The sequence below is a fragment of the Prinia subflava genome, chromosome 2 (genome assembly GCF_021018805.1).
Source record: "Prinia subflava isolate CZ2003 ecotype Zambia chromosome 2, Cam_Psub_1.2, whole genome shotgun sequence".
Taxonomy (NCBI): domain Eukaryota; kingdom Metazoa; phylum Chordata; class Aves; order Passeriformes; family Cisticolidae; genus Prinia; species Prinia subflava.
Genome location: NC_086248.1, coordinates 110349280 through 110367318, shown reverse-complemented (window position 1 = coordinate 110367318; position 18039 = coordinate 110349280). Strand labels below are relative to the sequence as shown.

The following is an 18039-nucleotide window of genomic DNA, read 5'->3' as shown; positions in this document are numbered from 1 at the left end:
CCGCCTGGCAGACAGCAAGTCCCGGGCACCGCCCGGAGCGCGGTCCGTGCCGGGACACCCCAGCCTGGGGAGGGGAAGCGGGGAGGAAAAATAGGGCTCCAGCGAGGGAGAAAAAAATCGTGCGGGTATGATGTGATTTGGCTGGGGGAAAAAAAAAAAAAAAAAAGGTGAATTCTACCCCCCCCCCGCAAATGCTCAGTACCCGCCTGCAGGGCTGCTGGGGTGCTGGGGGGCTCCTCGGGGTCCCCCTCCCCGCGGGATGTCCTCGGCCGCGGGGGATGCGCGGCGCGGAGAGGCGGCCGCCCCGGGGAAGGGTCCGGCGGCCGGGAGCGCTGCCGGGAGCACCGGGGGAGCTGGGGAGGGGGAAACGGGACGGGCACGGGCCCCTCGGCGAGGAGGAGACGGTCCCCGAAAGGCGGCTCGTTCCCCGCGTTCTGCTGGGTTTTGTAGCGGAGTCTTTCCGCCGAGCGCTCTTTGGAGACGGCAGCGCTGCCGCAAACCCCCAAACCGGAGCAGCCCAACGGGGGATTTTCCTCCTCTCCCTTCTCTCTCCCTCGGCTCTATAAAGATTACCAACGAAGTCAAGATTAACTCCTTTCTCCCGCTTCCTCGCCGCGCAAAATGAACTCCATCCACTGAGCCCAAAAGTTCAAAGAATTCTTTTCCAGCCATTTTCCCAGAGGACGAGCCAGTGCACCCCATAAGGCGGGACCTGGGGGTGCCAAAGCCCCAAACCGAGCCCGTGTGAGCCAGGAGAGAAGGATGCTGGTTTTGCCACAGCCATCCCAGGCAGTCCCGGAGCCCTCTCAGGCGCCGCGCTAAAGCGAGGGGGGAGAGCGAATCCTCTCCTGCTTGTCCTTCGCCGCATTGATCAGCTGTCTCCCCAGGTTTCCCCCTCTTTAATCTTCCCTTGGAAATTTAGCAACGCTCTAATTTGGAGGTGATACAGCCTAAGTGTTATTGTTCTTTTTCCTATACATACATATATAGGGAAAAGGAAAAAAAAATACACACACACACACACACATACATACACCCACATATATATATTTTTCCATGTTTCCTCCAGGAATGAGGGTTGGCGCTACCTTTAGCCTTGCAAAGAAACGCCGTTGTGTGCTTTTACGTAAACATTTATGATTCCAAATAAACTTTATAAGGATTTCAATTGGAAAGTGAAGCGGTCGGCACTGCGAAGACACTCTGCTTGAAATTTCAAATGTGAACTAGTCCAACTTAGCTATTTTTTTCCTTTTTTCTGGTCTGATAGTTTGCAATCTGGAGTTCCATACATTTAAAAAAAAAATAAATTAGTGCCATAGCCCACGGTTAAAATAGTGAAAAATTAGTCTCGTTTCAGAAATTATTTATTTATAGAACGAACATGATTAAAACATAAAAAACACACAAACTGCAGCTGCAACAAAAAAACCCCACCGTGATTTACGATTATTAAATCTTTGATTGCCATGTTAATGTTTCTTTTTCTACCTTTCATTTGCATTTTAATCTATCGAATCTTTACAATTTTGCTGCCTCCTACTCGAATGATTGATTACACATCTGAAAGAGGGAAAAAAAATCCTAAGCTTTCTAGGCGAGCTTCTATTTTTCCTCCCCCCCTTTCCCTTTGCTGGTTTGCTTTCTGAAACCTTCCTCAACAATGTTAATGCAAGCAGGACAAATTAATTATGCTCTTTTAAATGTCAAAGGTATAAATAAAATTGCTTCCACCCCCCCTTTTTCCTCTCCTTTGCTCCTGCCCCAAATGGGAATATTTTTCCAAGCCGCTTGTTTTAAAAGCAAGAAGGAATCACCCTGGTAAAATACAATTAAAAAAAAAATAGGTGCAGAATCCTGTAAATAAATATTATTGCGTGGACATTTACCTATGGAATAGGGGGGAAAAGAACCAGAGAGAGGCAGCGGGAGTCAGGGAGCGCTGGTGAAAGCTCCCTGGCACGGCGGCAGTGCTTTCCTTCTCCGCTGAGCCTTTGCTCTGGGGCTGTTCCTCGGCCTCCCCCACCCCCCAAAAAAACCCCTCACACAAGAAATGGGGACGGTCAAAGTTCAGAGAGGAGCATCCCCTCGGGCCGGGGTAGGGGTGGAAGGGTTGGGGTGGTGGGGTAGGAGCGCGATGGTCCCAAAGAGGGGGTCCCACCTGCTGGCAGGGGGTGCTCAGGAGGGGTTACCCACGGGGGACACCTTCCCGGGGGCCGCCCGCGGGGAAAACCCACCCAGGGAACGTCCACAGGTGGCCACTGAGCTGGGGGATGCCCCTGAAGGGGCCCGGGGATACCCCCCGAGGGGATGGGGCACCCACCCGGGAGAGGCACCCGGGCACCCCCGGGCACGGGGGGAAGCAGCCCGCGGGCAGGACCGGCACCTGCGGGGCCGGCAGGAGCCTCCGGGATGAGGAATCACCGGGAAAAGGGAAAGGAGAGCGCAGGGCGGGACGGGTGGAGGCAGCGGCGCGGAGGCTCCGCACCTGCGGGCCGGGAGCGAGCCGGGCGAGCCGGGCAGGCAGGGAAGATTTAGAGGTGAAGAGATGGCAGATTGTTAAGAAAGTAATAGTGAGGTGTCCCATCTACTACGGTTTTATTGTGGGGTAGTAACTACTGGATTTATTTATTGCCGAGGCAATATAATAAAGATAATGACCGCAAACTCAAGACAAATGCTTACGCCCATAGCTGGTCAATTCTTTTTTATTTAAGAGAGTGATCCGGAGAGGTGAAAGTCATCTTCTCCCGGCCACAAATATCAGTCTTGGTTTCCACCAGGTTATAAACATGACATGCAAATAATGGAGCTGCTGCCAGGCGCGGAGAGTTTGGGGTCGGGCCGTAGGGAGGTGCCCCTTCCCTTGGCATTGCCCCTCTCCGAAACACCCCGGAGGAGAGCACCGAGATGGAACAGCCGGGGAATGAGTCTCCCCACTCACGGGGAAGTGGGGGGATGGACAAAAAAAAAAGAAACAAACGTTCCTGAAGCCCTTGGGGAAGTGCCCCTTGCCAGGGGAAGCGCCCGGGGGAGCGGGCGCGGTGCCCCCCGTGTCACCGTGTGTCAGCCCCACCGTGCGCGCTTCTCCTCCCGGGCGCTTTGATCCCTGCACGGCCGGGAAAAAAAACACCTGACAGCGATCTGCGACGGGCGGGAGGGAGGGAAAGAGAGAGAGAGACAAGGAGAGGGGGAAAAAAAAGAAAGGAAAAAAAAAAAAAAGGAGGAAGAGTTGAACCGTACAATTTCGTGGTTTGCGCGCAGGGTGAAATTATAAGGTTGAAAAGCGCGAACAGTCCTCCTCCAACCTTTTACACCACCCGCGCTGCTCTCAGCCCTGACCAGAGCCTGCCTTTGTGGCCGAACGTGAGTGACCATTTGCCCAGACTCCCTTCTCGGCCCTGCCCGCAGCCCGGGGCCGCTCCGAGCGCATATCCCGCGCCGCGCAGGCAGCGCGCAGCGCCGCGCCCCCTCCTCCAGCGCCCTCCGGAGAGGTGATAACCTAATTGCTTCCAGAGTCTAGAAAGTAATTAAGCTGTACTGAAGGGGAACTTAAAGTAAAACCGGTTTGCCGCGCGCTGGCTGCCCTTGTCCCCTCGGAAGGTGAATTGTAAAATCTCGTTTCTGGAAAAAAAAAAAAAAATCTGCGTTAAAAAAAAATCTTGCGTTTATACAACGTATGCGAAAAATGTAAACAGATTTCGTTTTTGAAAGGGTATGGGTAAAGTGGTGGTAATTATGTATAATTAATGCTGAAGGGAAAATGAACACATAATAGGTTCCAAAGATTAAACCATCTGTAACTATCAGGGGAACTTTTAAAGTTTTTCTTTTCCTTTTTTTTTTTCTTTGTAAAAAATACACCTATTTCCTTTCACTAAGGATTTTTATATGTTAAAATTCAAGTTAATGTTTTCATCCCTGAAGTATTCTGATTTGAGAAACAAATCTCTAAAACGTTTCAGCAATTCTCAACCTACAACTTTGAAGATCATCCAATATAAAAATAAATTGACTGGTAATTTCAACCATTATTAATGCTTGTGGCACTTAATTTAGTTAGGTGCTGGCTTTCCATTTTTGATTACACCATAAGGAAATTATTTTGCCAGGAAATGTTAAGATAAAGTATAGGCATTCCCACACATTCTTTATATTTTTTTCTGGCATGTATTTATTATGGTCTGCTCAATCTATTTTAATTTCTAGGTAATGCATAATCACCGGAGCAAATTTTTATTTTTTTTTTTCCCCAGCAACATGTTTGCAAGGGTAGAAGCAGACTGTGAAGATGTAGGTCCTGCACATCTGCACACGACATTCAACACAGGCAACCATAAATTTAAATACGTTTTCCCTGCTGTCTCAGCTCGACTTCACAGAAGTAAACCCAGCGCCTTTAGCATTTGCAAAGGTGGGGCTGGATGCAGCTTTAGCAGCGCTGAGAGGTGCTGAGATGCTGTGTGAGCTGTAACTCCTGTCAGCAGCTGTGCTCCTTTGATAACAGCAGCTCTTAAGGTGTGAAGGCAGAGTTGTTAAACCTCGTGGATGAAGGCATTGGCTGCCTGACCGTTGCTTTGCAGAACTGGTGGCTGGAGAAAAGAAATGCGTTTGTGCAGAAAGAACAATTGTAATTAGCAGGAACTGAAGTTTCAGCTGCTCTAGCAGCTCAAACGGAGTTCAAACTGCTCCAGCATCCACTCGACGGATGGAAATTAATCTGCTCCTTTCAGTCCAGATTCAGGTCTGGTCCTGCTGCTCTTCTGACTCTTTGGGTATGTGGGGGATGTTTTCTTCTCCAAGAGGGAAGGCTAGATACCTCCTGTGGGGAATTCACCAGCTGGCAGTGCAAGACAAGGTTTAGGTTGTCACTCCCACTCCCCAATTATTGTGTCTAGCTTGGAAAAGCGAATTTTTGAGCAACAGTGCTGCTCTTTGATATCTGCCAAACTGCAGAGGTTTGTGTGCAGCTCAGCCCTTTAAACTAACTCCTAGGCTTGCCCTTTTACGCAGAGGCCAAGCAGCAGAGTCTCAGCTTGGCACTTCTGGCAAACCCAGCGGAAGATGCTGAAGACTCGGGAGCAATGAAGGGGTTTGTTCTTCAGGGGATATAATCTGCTTTAACCCCAGGAGCAGTTTTGTGCTGCTCACTCCTCAGCCTACCTGGAGGAGGATGAGCTGCCGGTGGATCCCAGCCCAGTGACTCACCCCATAACTTTTCCTGAACAACATCCATGTTGTGCAGACATCAAAGTGAGTGCCTGGGCAAACGTTCATAGGGGAAGGGTGTGGAGGAGAACAAGGCTCAGATGGGGATTGCAACCTCAGGAGCTTACTTTTTTGGGGATGAAAGTAATTGTAAGGCCCAAGCACTCAAGGAGGCTGTAGAGCCTTTCAGAGCTATAAAATCAGTTTGCTGCTGAAGTGCTCAGCTATTTGCTGATGACAGCACAAGGGCAGCATGTGCAGGCAGGTGCAATGATCCCTGGCATTGACCAGCATCTAACAATGGTGGATTAAGTCAGCTCCTATTCGGGTCCTGATAACTCATGCAACACCAGAAACACAAACTTCAGCCAAAGACTTTTTTTTCCCAAGCCTGGGAAATCCCCTGGAAAACCTGTCGTGTTCCAAAAAAAAACAAAAAAAAACCAAACCCCACCCCTTTCCCCCCTACTGGTGTCCTGGATAGAGATGAAGGATAAAACCTCCACAGTTTGTCACTGTCTTTACCAGAGTAAATTAACAGCATACTTCCCTTTTAAACGCCTTTTGATGTGCTAATCACCACGCGGGCTGATGTAGCCACCTCACCCTTGCAGGGTACCTAACATGTCCGAGCACAAGCGGCGCAGCAAATCGAGGGCATTTCAGCTTTTAAGGACACCCTGGGAGCCAGGATGGGTGATCCTGCCTGCTGGGATGGCAAGCTGGCTCAGGGTGCCTCAGTTTGTCCCTTGATGGATGGGAGGGGCTTTGTAGTCAATTTTCTTATCCCTGACTTGCTGAAATGAGCTGCTGCCCTTGGCTTGAGTTGATACCACTGACTGCTGCTGAGGCCTGAAGTTTTACCTTTCATGTATTTCAGATTCTGTGCTGCCCAGGGGTGCAGCTCTGAGCTCACATTCAGGGTCACTCAGCTCTTCACAAAGCAGGGACACAAAACAAATCCTTTTCCTGCTGCACACCAAGGACAACTTTCAGCCCCAAAAGCACAAACAAGGGTGGGCTGGAGGGAGGAACAAGAAGGATGGGAGCTCACAACCTGAAGCTGTAACTGGACAATTAAACCCCAGTATGCAAATGGACCAAAACTCATTAAAGTGTAAGATCTCATGACCAGTCAGCCATTTTGTGACCATTTTTTAGTCCACCTTGGGTGCAGCCCTGGCCAGGCTCTTGTCCTGCCCAAGGTGTGTCCTGGAAGCCTTTCAATAAATCCCCACTTTATTCTCCAGCTCTGTCCAGTCTCTGTTCCAGGTCGGCCTTCCCAAGGCATCAGTGCGAGCATCAAGATGGTGATGAAAGAGCAGAGCTGGTTTTCCCCTAAAATGTTGCTCTCTCAGCCCCTGTGAGTGGGATTTCCACCTCCCTTCCCAGCTGCTACCCACAGAGGGTTTTTTTGTGGTGATGCATGGCAATGAGGCTGGCCTGGCAGAGCTCCCACAACAGCCTTGGGTCCCAGCATGGGAGTAAGCCCTACTCAACCCACACTTGCACCAGAAACTGAAAATATCTCCTTCATTTTATTTCCTGGCTGGATTGCTCCTTTTTAAAATCCCCCCCACCTCCCCTTCTTTCTTTCCCTTATCTTAAAATCCCTTTGCCCAGAGCAGAATTAACTACAGGCCTTGTTAATGAAGGGACCAGCAACATCTTCCCTGATGGCATTAAAACCTCCTACCTGGCAAATTAGTCCTCCCCCTACCTCCTTCTCTTTTTACAAAAGGTTTTCTTTATTGGAACTTGTTAGCAGTTTGTTACTTGCACAGTAATTACTTGGCAGTAATTAGGGAGATGTTAAAGAGGCTGAATCCAGATTTGGACCCAGATTTGGCTTTCTGTTGGGTTTGAGGAGCTGTCTGGCTACTGAACGGGAGCCAGGACTTGCATTTCAATAGGATATCGTGGGGTTTTTGCCAAAATCTGTCCAGCTCTTCCCCTGAATCCGTGTCCACACTGTATCAGAATAAGGTACAAGTCCAAACTGAGCGGTCTGCTTCATTTAGCATCTGTCTCTGCATCTCTGTTGGAGCTGCAGCCATGGTTTGAGAGCAGATTGCCCTCTCCTCTGAGGCCCCTGAGCTCCTTGAGGGGAGGCCACCCTCCTGGAGGACACAAAGGATCTCCTCTGCTGTCCAGCTCAGGCTGGTGAACCTCTTTGGCTCAGCTTTGGACCAGGAGGGACCAAAATGTGCACTTCAGGCTTGTGATAGGGGAATGCCCTTTTCCTGTTGTTGCTGTGTATCTCCTGCTGGATATATTGGATATAGAGCCCAGGGACAGAGCCTCAGTGCTTTCCCAAATTTCTCTGCCAAGCACAGCCACGTGGCTGGTGTCAGCAGCACAGGTAAAGGAGCCGCCAAGCACTGAGGCTGCAGAGGTGCAGAGTGCCCAGCAAGGAGCATGCTGCTCTCACCAGGAAACAGCAAGGATGCATTCTGGAGCCGTGGAAACATCCTGGAGACCCACAGGGGTGGCAGCTTGAGCTCTTTGCACAATTGGACGTGGTGGGAACAGCTGAGGTGGAGATCTTTGTCCTGGGGAGGAAGAAGGAGCCCTTTTAACCTCTCCGTTCCCAGGCCTGGCAGGGGCAGCAGTGCTGTGGCTCCCCTCCCAGCTTCCTTCCTCATGCCCCAGCCACAAGTTCTGGGCTGGGAGGACACTTTATCTTGTTTGTGTAACGTGAGGGCTGCAGGGGGGGTTCTTTCTTTGGCGAAATGTTCTCACGCTGGGGGCTCACCTCCTCTGCCCGAGATGGAGCAGCTGCAGCCCGGGCTGCTCTCCTTTTGGGGTGGTAGGGAAATTTGGCACAGAATAAAGCAGGGAATTGCAGCTCTTGGACACTGGGCTGTAACTGGGAAGCATGGATTTGGGTGCTGGGACAGGTCAGCATTTCCCTTGGGATAGGCACCAGCATGAGGGCTGGAAAACCCTTGCAATGAAGAAACTGAGAGTGAGAAATAACTTCTTTATTTTATTTTATTTTATTTTATTTTATTTTATTTTATTTTATTTTATTTTATTTTATTTTATTTTATTTTATTTTATTTTATTTTATTTTATTTTATTTTATTTTTTATTTTATTTTATTTTATTTTATTTTATTTTATTTATTTTTGTTGGCACTGTAGGCAGAGGGGCTGATAATAGATGTTTTTTAATACATTTCTCAATTTAAATCACTGTGGCTTCTGCTTTATAAAGTTTCAGACTCTAGAGTGATGCACAGTGTAAATTTTAAATATATGTGTATGTATATATATATACACACATATATATAATGCATATAATATGTGTAATATGTATAATATATATACAATATATAATGGATAATAGATAGTATATGCTATATATTATATACTATATACTATGTACTATATACTATATATTATGTTATATTATGTATATACAATATACAATATATAATAGATAATTGATAAATATGTATAATATATTATATAATATATAGAATATATTATATAGAATATTTAGAATATATTATATAGGATATATAGATTATATAGAATATATAGAATATACAGAATATATAGAATAGATACTTATGTATTTTGGTCTATATAACAAAGGGAATTCTCATTATGCATCTTATCTTGCTCTTGCTCTTTGTATTTTCAAGGTAGAGAAGCCCTTGACTTAGCTCAGGCCCCAGTTTGAATGTGTAGCCTTAAGTTTTTCCATGTGCACACCCAGGTTTTGACACCAAGCTTCAAACTGTGGCTTGAGGAACCCTTTTTAGTCCAGAGCAAAGAGGAACTTGGTGAAGGATTTCCTATCTAAAACAGGTTGACCTCACGAGTGTGTGGGAGGATGAACCGTGCAGTTCAGGGTACAGAAATCTCTGATTTATTAAAGCTCTCCAAGGCCTACAGTCCTTAAACAAAAGGGGATTCAATCAAGACTGCACCTTCTGCAGCTAAAAATTGGGAAATTTGTATGTTGATTGCCATCCAGGGCCTGTGGACGGCTGTTTATTGCTGTTCAGAGACAAATTCAGCAGGAAATTTGAGGCTGTCCCCTGAAATGAAGGGGTGACCTCCAATTACCCCCAGTGCAGGGCAGAGCTGGCCTTGTCTCACTCTATTGCCTCACACTCACAGTGGATGCATGATAGTTAAAGGCAGGTACAAATGGCACATATTTCCAACAACACACAAGACACCCCTTCCAAAAATCGCTTTCTTGGTGCTTCTCTTCCCTCTCCTTCTCATCCTTCCCTGCCCCGTTGGGCTCAGTTACGGAATTCTCTCTACTGGCGGTGTAAAAAACCCACACAAAGTGATGGGATGTGGAAGAAATAACTTGTGGCTGGAACTACTCACTCTCCTACAGTGCACACAACCAAAGAGGGTTGTACTGACTCCGTGGTTAGATGAAATAAGGATCCTTTTTAAGGAGTTGAATGGAGCTGTTTGTTTTCCCTCTTGTAGCCCTGTTCCTCCAAGGCATGCTGTCATGCTCACCAGACCTGAGTTTTATAGGTTGGACTGGAGTCTTTGACAAAACTGAATTTACTTTAAATGACTGAAATTAGATACTTATAATCCAAAGTAACAGCCTAGGGGCTCTCTTGTGTATTATCCTTCACTCTCAGCCCTCTGCTTTGTAGTGTCAATGGAATAATTTGTTAAGAAAGTAGAAATATAAGCAATAATTCTGAGGCTGAGAAGGAGCACAGACTAGCCCTTATTTTGCCAATACTTGTTATCTTCTAACCTGGTGTGACAATGCCTCTCCTGTGACCAGCCCCTTCAAAACCTGGTTTTGTCAAAATCCTGCTTTTGAAATTACAATTCAAATAGTATTTTTTTCTTTGCCCTACTTATGCACAGCCCCACGGTTTTTTCTCTCCCAAGGAGACAAGATATCCACGGCATGGATGGGCATTCAGGTTGGAGAGAAGAAAACAGAGTTCTTCCTACTCATGGTGGCTACTTGGATGCCCACTTTCCAACCAGTTTTCCTAGGAAATGGAGGTGTTCATGTGACCCATCAGTGCTCAACAATCTTTCCCAGCAATCTCGTCACATGCCACACTCTTCCACGCCTCTTGAATATTTCAAGTGGTTTAAATTCAAATTTTATTTGCACCAGAGACAGATTGTATAAACTGATGAGGTGACCCTTTGCAATTTTATTTTGGTGAGGTGAATAGGCTCCAAACCACCCAAAATTTTATTCTTTTGTTTGTGGCATACATACCTCTACGGATGAAGGAGAGTTCATGATGTTTTTCTTTATATATCTGCATGCATGCACACACAGAGACTAAACTAGCCAATAAACGTGTTGGGTTGAGCTGATGGTGTAAAAATAGGTAAGGAAAAATCTTTAAATATTAAAAAATCTTTAAAAATTTTTAAAAATATTGGGAATAGCTTTCTAACTGGGCTGTTCTACTACTTACACTTGCTTGGAGCACTTAACTTGGGTGGCAGTGAACACCCTGCACCAGTTTTCCATTGACTGAAGGTATAAAGTCCCACTAAGGTGCTCACAAGGAATACCAGTGCTGGCTCAACAGAAACCTCTGAACTTTATGCCATGATTGGGTTTTGATGAATTTAGACTACTTAACAACAATTCTCTGTCATCCTGCATTTGAGTGATCCCGTTCTATTTATCTCATTTCCTGATGTACTGCTTCAGGAAGCCCTACCTGAACTCCTCTCTGTGTCTCTACACAAGCATTTAAGGAATTCCATGAGGATTATAATTTACAGATTACCCAAGAGTGGCTTTCACAGGAGGGCAAAGAAATATCCTTGTGTTGGTTTACACACAGGCTGTGCTCCAGCCCGTAGTCCAGGCTATGCACTTCACTCTGATAAACAAATTGATTTGCTACAGGATGTAGAAACAAGGAACTGCACAGTTTGGAAAGGAAGTGTTGCCTTGAAGGACTGATGGTGTCATGGCATGGGACTGAGTGGCAGCTTTTCTGTCTGTTTTATAGGAATAATGATCTTTGACTTATGAAACTGTGTTTTGGGCATGTAAAAAAGTGGTAAAGGTTTTTTGAGGTGATAGAGCTGAGCCAATCAGATGGCTCTTTAGTACCTACACCCTCTGCAGTAGGACTTGTAAACTATTTTTGTGAAAGGAAAGACCAACACATTAATTTATTGCCATTACTGCATGGGATTTAGGCACGCCTTGCTGTACATTGGAGAGTATCACGCCAGGGCTCTCATATCACCAACAGAACAGACCCCTCAGTCATTAAATAGGCCAGTTGAAAGGCTTATTTCTCTTTGTGCTGGCTCGTGAGGAGCTCTGTAAAATATAAAAACCCGTGGCTGTGGGCTCATGAGCTGACACTGAGGTGGGATGGGGCCAGGGGCTGGCAGATGAGGCTGGAGATGTGCGTTACCAATCCGATGGAGGGAAGAACAGCAAAAGAGGTGAGCCCTGCTGGAATGCACCCCTTTGCCTTTGCCACACGATTCCCCCTGTCAGAAAGCAAGCACTGTCTCTGCATCCCATCAGGGCTGAGGCACAGCTGCCTTTCCTCCCGCCCTGCTGCCTCCCAGGGAGCGGAGCGAGGGAAGTGCCGCACGTGGCTCCGCTTCCCGCTCCTCATGCCATCCCTTCCCTTCCTGCGCTGCACATTGCAGCACCATCCACAGCCTCCCCGAGGGTGAGCAGGTACGAACAGCAGCCTCAGGAGATGCTGCCCCAGCTGCAGGAATGGGGCAGCACCTCCTCAGGCGCGTGGCTGTGTTTCCTGGTAATGGCTGGGCGTCAAGGCGCTTGTGTTCTCTGAAACAATTTAGTTTTTTTCTTTTCTCAAAAAATGACTCTGTAGGCTGCAGTGGGACTGCAAGTTTGTTCACCTGGCCTCCCTGAGTTAGCTCAAATTTTAAGAAACTTCCTTCAAGTCCAGTTTTAAAACTTGTCTATTTCTTAAAACACGTATCTGTAGGATGAATTTAGCCTTTTGGAGCCATCATATGGATCATATGGAAGGCTGGTTAAAAAAAATAATGAATTAATGGATCACAATGACCTATAAATGTCATTGTTTCATCTCAAAGATATATGGGCACTGTAATTTTTACTTAACTCTTTCAAAGGACCACATGTGAGCCCCACCGAATGGATACGGAAATTATTTATCCAGCATGCGAAGGGGACATTAAAGCATTTCGTAGCATGTGGCAGGGCCTCTCGGAGCGGCGAAAGGCACAGAGCAGCCATCCAGCTGTGGTGGGCTGCTCTGGCCCTGCCAAAGCCACCAGATGATGCAGCTTTCCTGCCTGCCTGTCTCTGAAGGAAATGTGAGCCTCATTCCCCAGGAAGGGGCCTGATGCGTGAAGGCTCCGAGGTGGGGGATCCCCATCTTTAGATCCACAGAGGAGAGAGGACCAGAGGGGGAATTTTTCAGCTTTCTTACCTTCTTTTATTCCCTCTCCTATCCCCTGCTTTGTTCCCTGCCTGTGTTTTCTACCCCAGGGTTGTTTTGCCCCGTGTCAGGTGGCACCAGCCTTTGTAGGGCTGCTTTGCAGGGGAAATGCAGGAAATCCCTCAGAGATCAGTGACTCGTGGCTGCTGCCAGCTTCAGTGATTGTGGTGGCCAGGAAATGCTTGACTTCTCTGCAAAATAATAATAATAATAGTGAAAAAAAAATTAAATAACTTTAAAAAGACAAGATCCATCCTTTATGGGCTCCAGCTCCACAGAGGAGTGGCCAGATCTGCTGCCTTCCTGTTGGGCTTCTTCTGGTTTCGGGTACTGGCCCGACAACTCTGGCTCGTGTCTTGCCAGTAAACTCTGGCTGAGAATAGACCTATTTAAACCTAGAAATATATACATATAAATATATATAAATATGTATTTATATAGTACATATTTATATATATATAAATAAATATAGTCAATAATATTTTATATATACTATAAATATATACATTATACATTATGTATAATACATTGTGTATTATATACTATATGCTATATATCCTATATCCTATATCCTATATACTATATTATATATAGTATATTTACATCTACTATATAAATATTAATATATATGCACATCCATATATAAAATCATATCTATAATTTATATATAGACACACACACACGAAAATTGTATGAAAACTATAAGTGCCAAGTCGACATGCATGTTGAAAGTACATATGCCATATATGCAATACATGTACACGTGAAATAAAATATCTATTTATTTGTGGAATATCTATTTATTTGTGGAATAAAATACCTATTTATTTGTGGTTATTTAAATATACATATGAAAACATGTATTTGCTTAAATATAGACATGAGAAGGTCAATGGGGATCAGAACCCTGCTGGGATGCAGGTGCACATGCTCCTCTGTTACAGAAAATAATGGCCATGAGCTATGACAGGACCCTGGAGAAGCCCTTGTGGTGACATCATAAACCAGCTGAGCTTTGCCCTCCGGGTTTATGGTGATGCCATCAGAACACCTTGGTGTGGAGTCCCTTTAGCCTCACGAGTCACACGTGGCCATCATTTATCTGATAATCAATGTGCAGGGTGACACTGCTAATGGTCCTGCAGGCTGAATCCAGAGCAGGGTGAGCTCCACTGGAGCCCTGGCAGGGGCTGGAATGGACAGCCTTTATTCCTGAGTGGGAGTTTTATTAATAGTTTGGGCCAAACATCCAATTGGCTCAGGAGTTGGTTTTTGGGGCAAAGTAGAGCGATTTTTGGTGATAATGAAATATTGGTGGCCGGAGTGGTACACACAGAATGAACAGGTGTAATCACAGTCCAGTTTCCATCCTGACCCTAAATGCCAGCAAGGCCTAAAAACTCAAGTTTAAATTCAGGGGACTAAAAATTACCCCCCCAATTGCAGCAGCAAGGCTATGGAGCCCACAGTGTCTTTTGAAATCTTTGCTGTGCCTCTGTTGGACCCTGGGAGACCAATCACATCGGCCTTTTGGAAAATCATGTGCAATGCATATTCCAGTCCAAGCCAAAGTTAAACTGCATGCTCAGCAGAGAGATGATCATGACAACAGTCAGAGGAAAAAAACTTGCATAATATTCACCAATAAGAGGTTGGGTAACATAAGATAAGAAAAAAAAACCCCTCAAAAAACAAACAGCAAAAAGACCCAGCAAAAAATCCAGCAGGACAATTTACATTCAATTTTAAATATATTTAACGTTGTGATTTTCATCTTTTGGATTTACATGCTGGAGAAGATGTCAACACAACAACAGGTGAGTATCCTTTGGCTGGCACCTTTGTTTTTAAAATGATGTGGTCTGATTGATTTTTGGTGGAGATTGCAGAAATGATAAACAAGGCAGGGACACAAAATGAGATGTGACTCTCCCAGTGTTTGGAAAACTTGGAGTCAGTAAAAACATTTCAAAAAAAAGAAAGTTTTGGGTTATTTACATATTTGCATAGCAAAAATAAAAAGTGAAATTTAAAAGTAAAAAGTTAAAAATGAAACAAATTTGCATATAGGTCCCTGGGAGTGATAGGTACCTCTCAAATTCCTATATATTAGCAGAGTATAAAAAGGTATCAGTTTCCAAAGTAACCATAGCAACAGGTTTTCATGAGTTCCCATTGAGAAGCCAAAAACCTTTGTGAGCAATAAATCAACCCGTTTATATCTCTGAACTTAAATCTTTTATTGGTTACTGATTAACTTAACCATGCCGCCCGACAAATCTTCATCATAAAGAAGCCAATCAGCAAGCCCTCCAAAAAAAATCCTGCTAACTGTGTCTAAAGGGCTATCCCTGAAACATGCTCTACGTGACCATGAATTTGGCAGGCAGCATGTGGTCATGTGCATGTTTCAACATGGATCTGAAAACCCCAGAAATCACAAGATGTAGAGTTATAAAAAGAGATCCCCCTGCAACTACTTTAAATAAATATATGCCTTGATATTTACCAGCAGTGTTGCTATGGGCAAAAAATAATTGGTAACTGCTAATTAATGTAGTATTTCTGAAGGAATATAGTGGGGAAATATCTGTTGGCTGTCAGTGCTGCTCTTGCCTGTGCTAAAGATGATGAGATAACAGCAGAAGGGTAAATTGTGGGATTTTAGACATTTGCTCTGTGTGCATTCTACAGATTGTGTAAATGGGAATCCCACATCCTACTCATGTATAAATTTATATATGTCCTAAGGTCAGGATGTTGCTGGGAGGGTATTCTTTTTTTTCTTTGTGGTTGTGTTTTTTTGGTTTTTTTTGTTCAGGGCTTATGTGAGATTTCGGCTTCCACAGTAAGTCTACATTCAAATTAATTAATCTGTTGACAGTTAAATTGTACTAAGTAGCTTCGATATAAAAGATGATTCCCAGATTCCTTTTCCATCCAACTTAAAAAAGAAAAAAAAAAAAAAAAGGAAGAAAGAATCTGAGGAACTTTGTTCTAAACATCTGTCTGGGCAGATGTCAAAATGCAGAGTGTTGCTGCATTATACTGTGTGAGTGTATGACACTGTGTTACTACTCTTGGCTTAAATATTCACAGTGGATTTTAGGATCTACTTCTTTTTAGAAGCAACCTTTGATGGGAGTGTGAACTCCCATCTTTTGTTGCACAGTAAGCACCTTCGTGGAATAGTTCTGGAGTAAATATTGAAAAATAACTACTTCTTATCACAGCACAGGAATATTTATACAGAGGGAATTACAGGTATGTGGCAGATTTTCTCTGAAAATGAATTTTGGTGACTAAACTCCTTTTGAAGTGAGATTGTTTTGTTCTGAGTTGCTCTGGATAGAATCAGAAGCTTCGAGCTGCACTTCAGGCAGCTGATTATAATCTAGTACAATAATCTGCATTTCTTCAAGAAATGAGAGAGAGATGGTGTCAAGGACATTACAAATCCAATAGTAATTTAGGGAATTGAGCTAGAACGAGACAATGCTTATAACACTAATATTCCAGAAACATGTTGTTTAATTTTTGTTTCCAGATTGCATATATTAACCCATTTTATTAACCTGTCTATAGCCTTGATTCAATAAACCATTCCTATTCAGTAGAGCTCTAAAGCATATGTTTGCCTTTAAACACATGCTTAAATCCCATTGACTTTTTAATGCTTAAAGTTAAGCATGTGCTTAGATGTGTTTGCTTGCCTGTGCAAAATAAAATTTTAAAACAAAGTATCCTGGGGAAAAAGAAAGAATAAAGGATGAAAATTTTAAAAGCTTAAAATAAGAAAACAACTCCTCAAACTGTTCTCTTTCCCCTTGTACTCCCAAGAACATTTAAACTATTTTAAACTAAATACCTGAGACAAACAGAAACAATTTTCGTGCCTTGTTTTGGAGTGCATTTGGACCTGAAGTCGTGGAGATTCTCTGCCAAGGCACGAACAATAGCGGGAATATCTCACTGTTTGCTTAATGAGCAATGAATGGGAAGTGTGAAGGTGAAAAGACAGATTCTGGGTTTGAGAGTGACAAGGTGAGACTGCTTCTTTATCACACCTTTCTCTCTTTTTTTTTTTTTTTTCTTTTTAATCCAAACATCATTTTCAAAGCAGTTAAGAAAAATTAAAAGAAAAAAAGAAAAAACCCGTGGCTGGGAATTGCTCCGTCGCTCTCGCAGCCAACTGATTTGAGTTTACTCCCATTGCTTGCTTCATGGGAAATGTCAACTCGCTACAGAAAGTTTTAATTGGTTTATGAGTGATATATTCAAGCTGCTTATTTCCTAAAACATCTGTTTTTGTTTTAGTTCCCCTGTGTCAAATGGTTGGTGATATCCCAAGGTAGCGTGCTGTTTCCAAGTCATATTTCCTGGGGTATCTATCAATAAAAAGGCCCTTAAATTGAGCATAATGAAATTAGTGCAAGGTAGTCAAGAAGTCTCCAGAATCAAGATATCAAAACGTCCCTCTGCACATTATTGTGTTTTTTTCCATATTGCTTGTGATTGACTGCTTTTGGGGCTTGGAGGAAGAAAGCCATGAGAGTTATGGCTTATTTCATCTTCTCCCCCATGCCCCCACTTCTTCGATGGCCTTGAGCAAGTCTAATTTGTATTGTTATGGAAATTGGAATTAAGCCAGGGAAAACACAAGGCTCGTGCTGCACCTGATGGCAAAATCCAGTCATTTTTCTGCTTGGTGGACAGAGAGACTACAATTTGTTTGAAGATCTATCCCCTACATGTGACAACAGAAGTTCCTAACATAAACAGGCAATTGTGAGAGCTAAAAATGAGCAAAACAGTGGTAAGAGGTTTTCATCTGCTTGCACACATTAAAAAAAAAAAAAAAATCTCCTCAATTTTCCACCATCCTGTGGCTTGGGCCAGAAAAAGGAGAAGGGATTTTTATGAAGCAGTTATTGCTCCCAGTACTGGAACATATGCAAAAGCCTTCTCTTTGGATTACAAAAGAAAGTAGATTTGCAATATTTATCTAGTAGGTGGCCCAAACCCCAATTTGCTCGCTTTTCCTCCATCTTTTATTGTGAATTTTGTTTCTAAGCTTTCGGGGAAAGGAATGTTTGAGAAGTTGGGGTTTTTTTTCCTTTATTAAAGAAAGCAAATTTGAGGCAGTCCAACTGAAATCAGTCAAAACAAAGCCCACCTCAAGCCTAAATCAAGTAAGCATTACTTATCAAAATAAACTCAAAAGCAGAAGACTGGGGGGAAAAAAAGTTTGCAGATCAACTTTCTTACCAAACTCATTTGCACCCAAATGAAATGAAGTTATAAGGATAAAACTCTCAGCAGATTTGCACAGCACAGTAATAGCCTTTATGCTTGGAAATTTATGGGCCATGGACAGTTTATAAGAAACGATG

The 18039-nt window shown here is 44.1% G+C and overlaps 1 long non-coding RNA gene across 7 annotated transcripts in view; it reads left to right on the top strand.

The window, feature by feature from the left end:
- Window positions 1-3174: 3174 nt before the first annotated feature.
- Window positions 3175-18039, top strand: part of LOC134547508 (uncharacterized) — a 69888-nt gene continuing 55023 nt past the window's right edge. For 5 of the 7 annotated variants that reach the window (XR_010079500.1, XR_010079501.1, XR_010079496.1 and 2 more), the window contains exons 1-2: window positions 3355-3494; window positions 4257-4775. This is a non-coding gene — a long non-coding RNA (uncharacterized LOC134547508). Of the gene's footprint in view, window positions 3604-4256; window positions 4776-18039 lie in introns of all 7 variants that reach the window. The other 2 variants (XR_010079504.1, XR_010079502.1) reach the window with 2 other exon arrangements.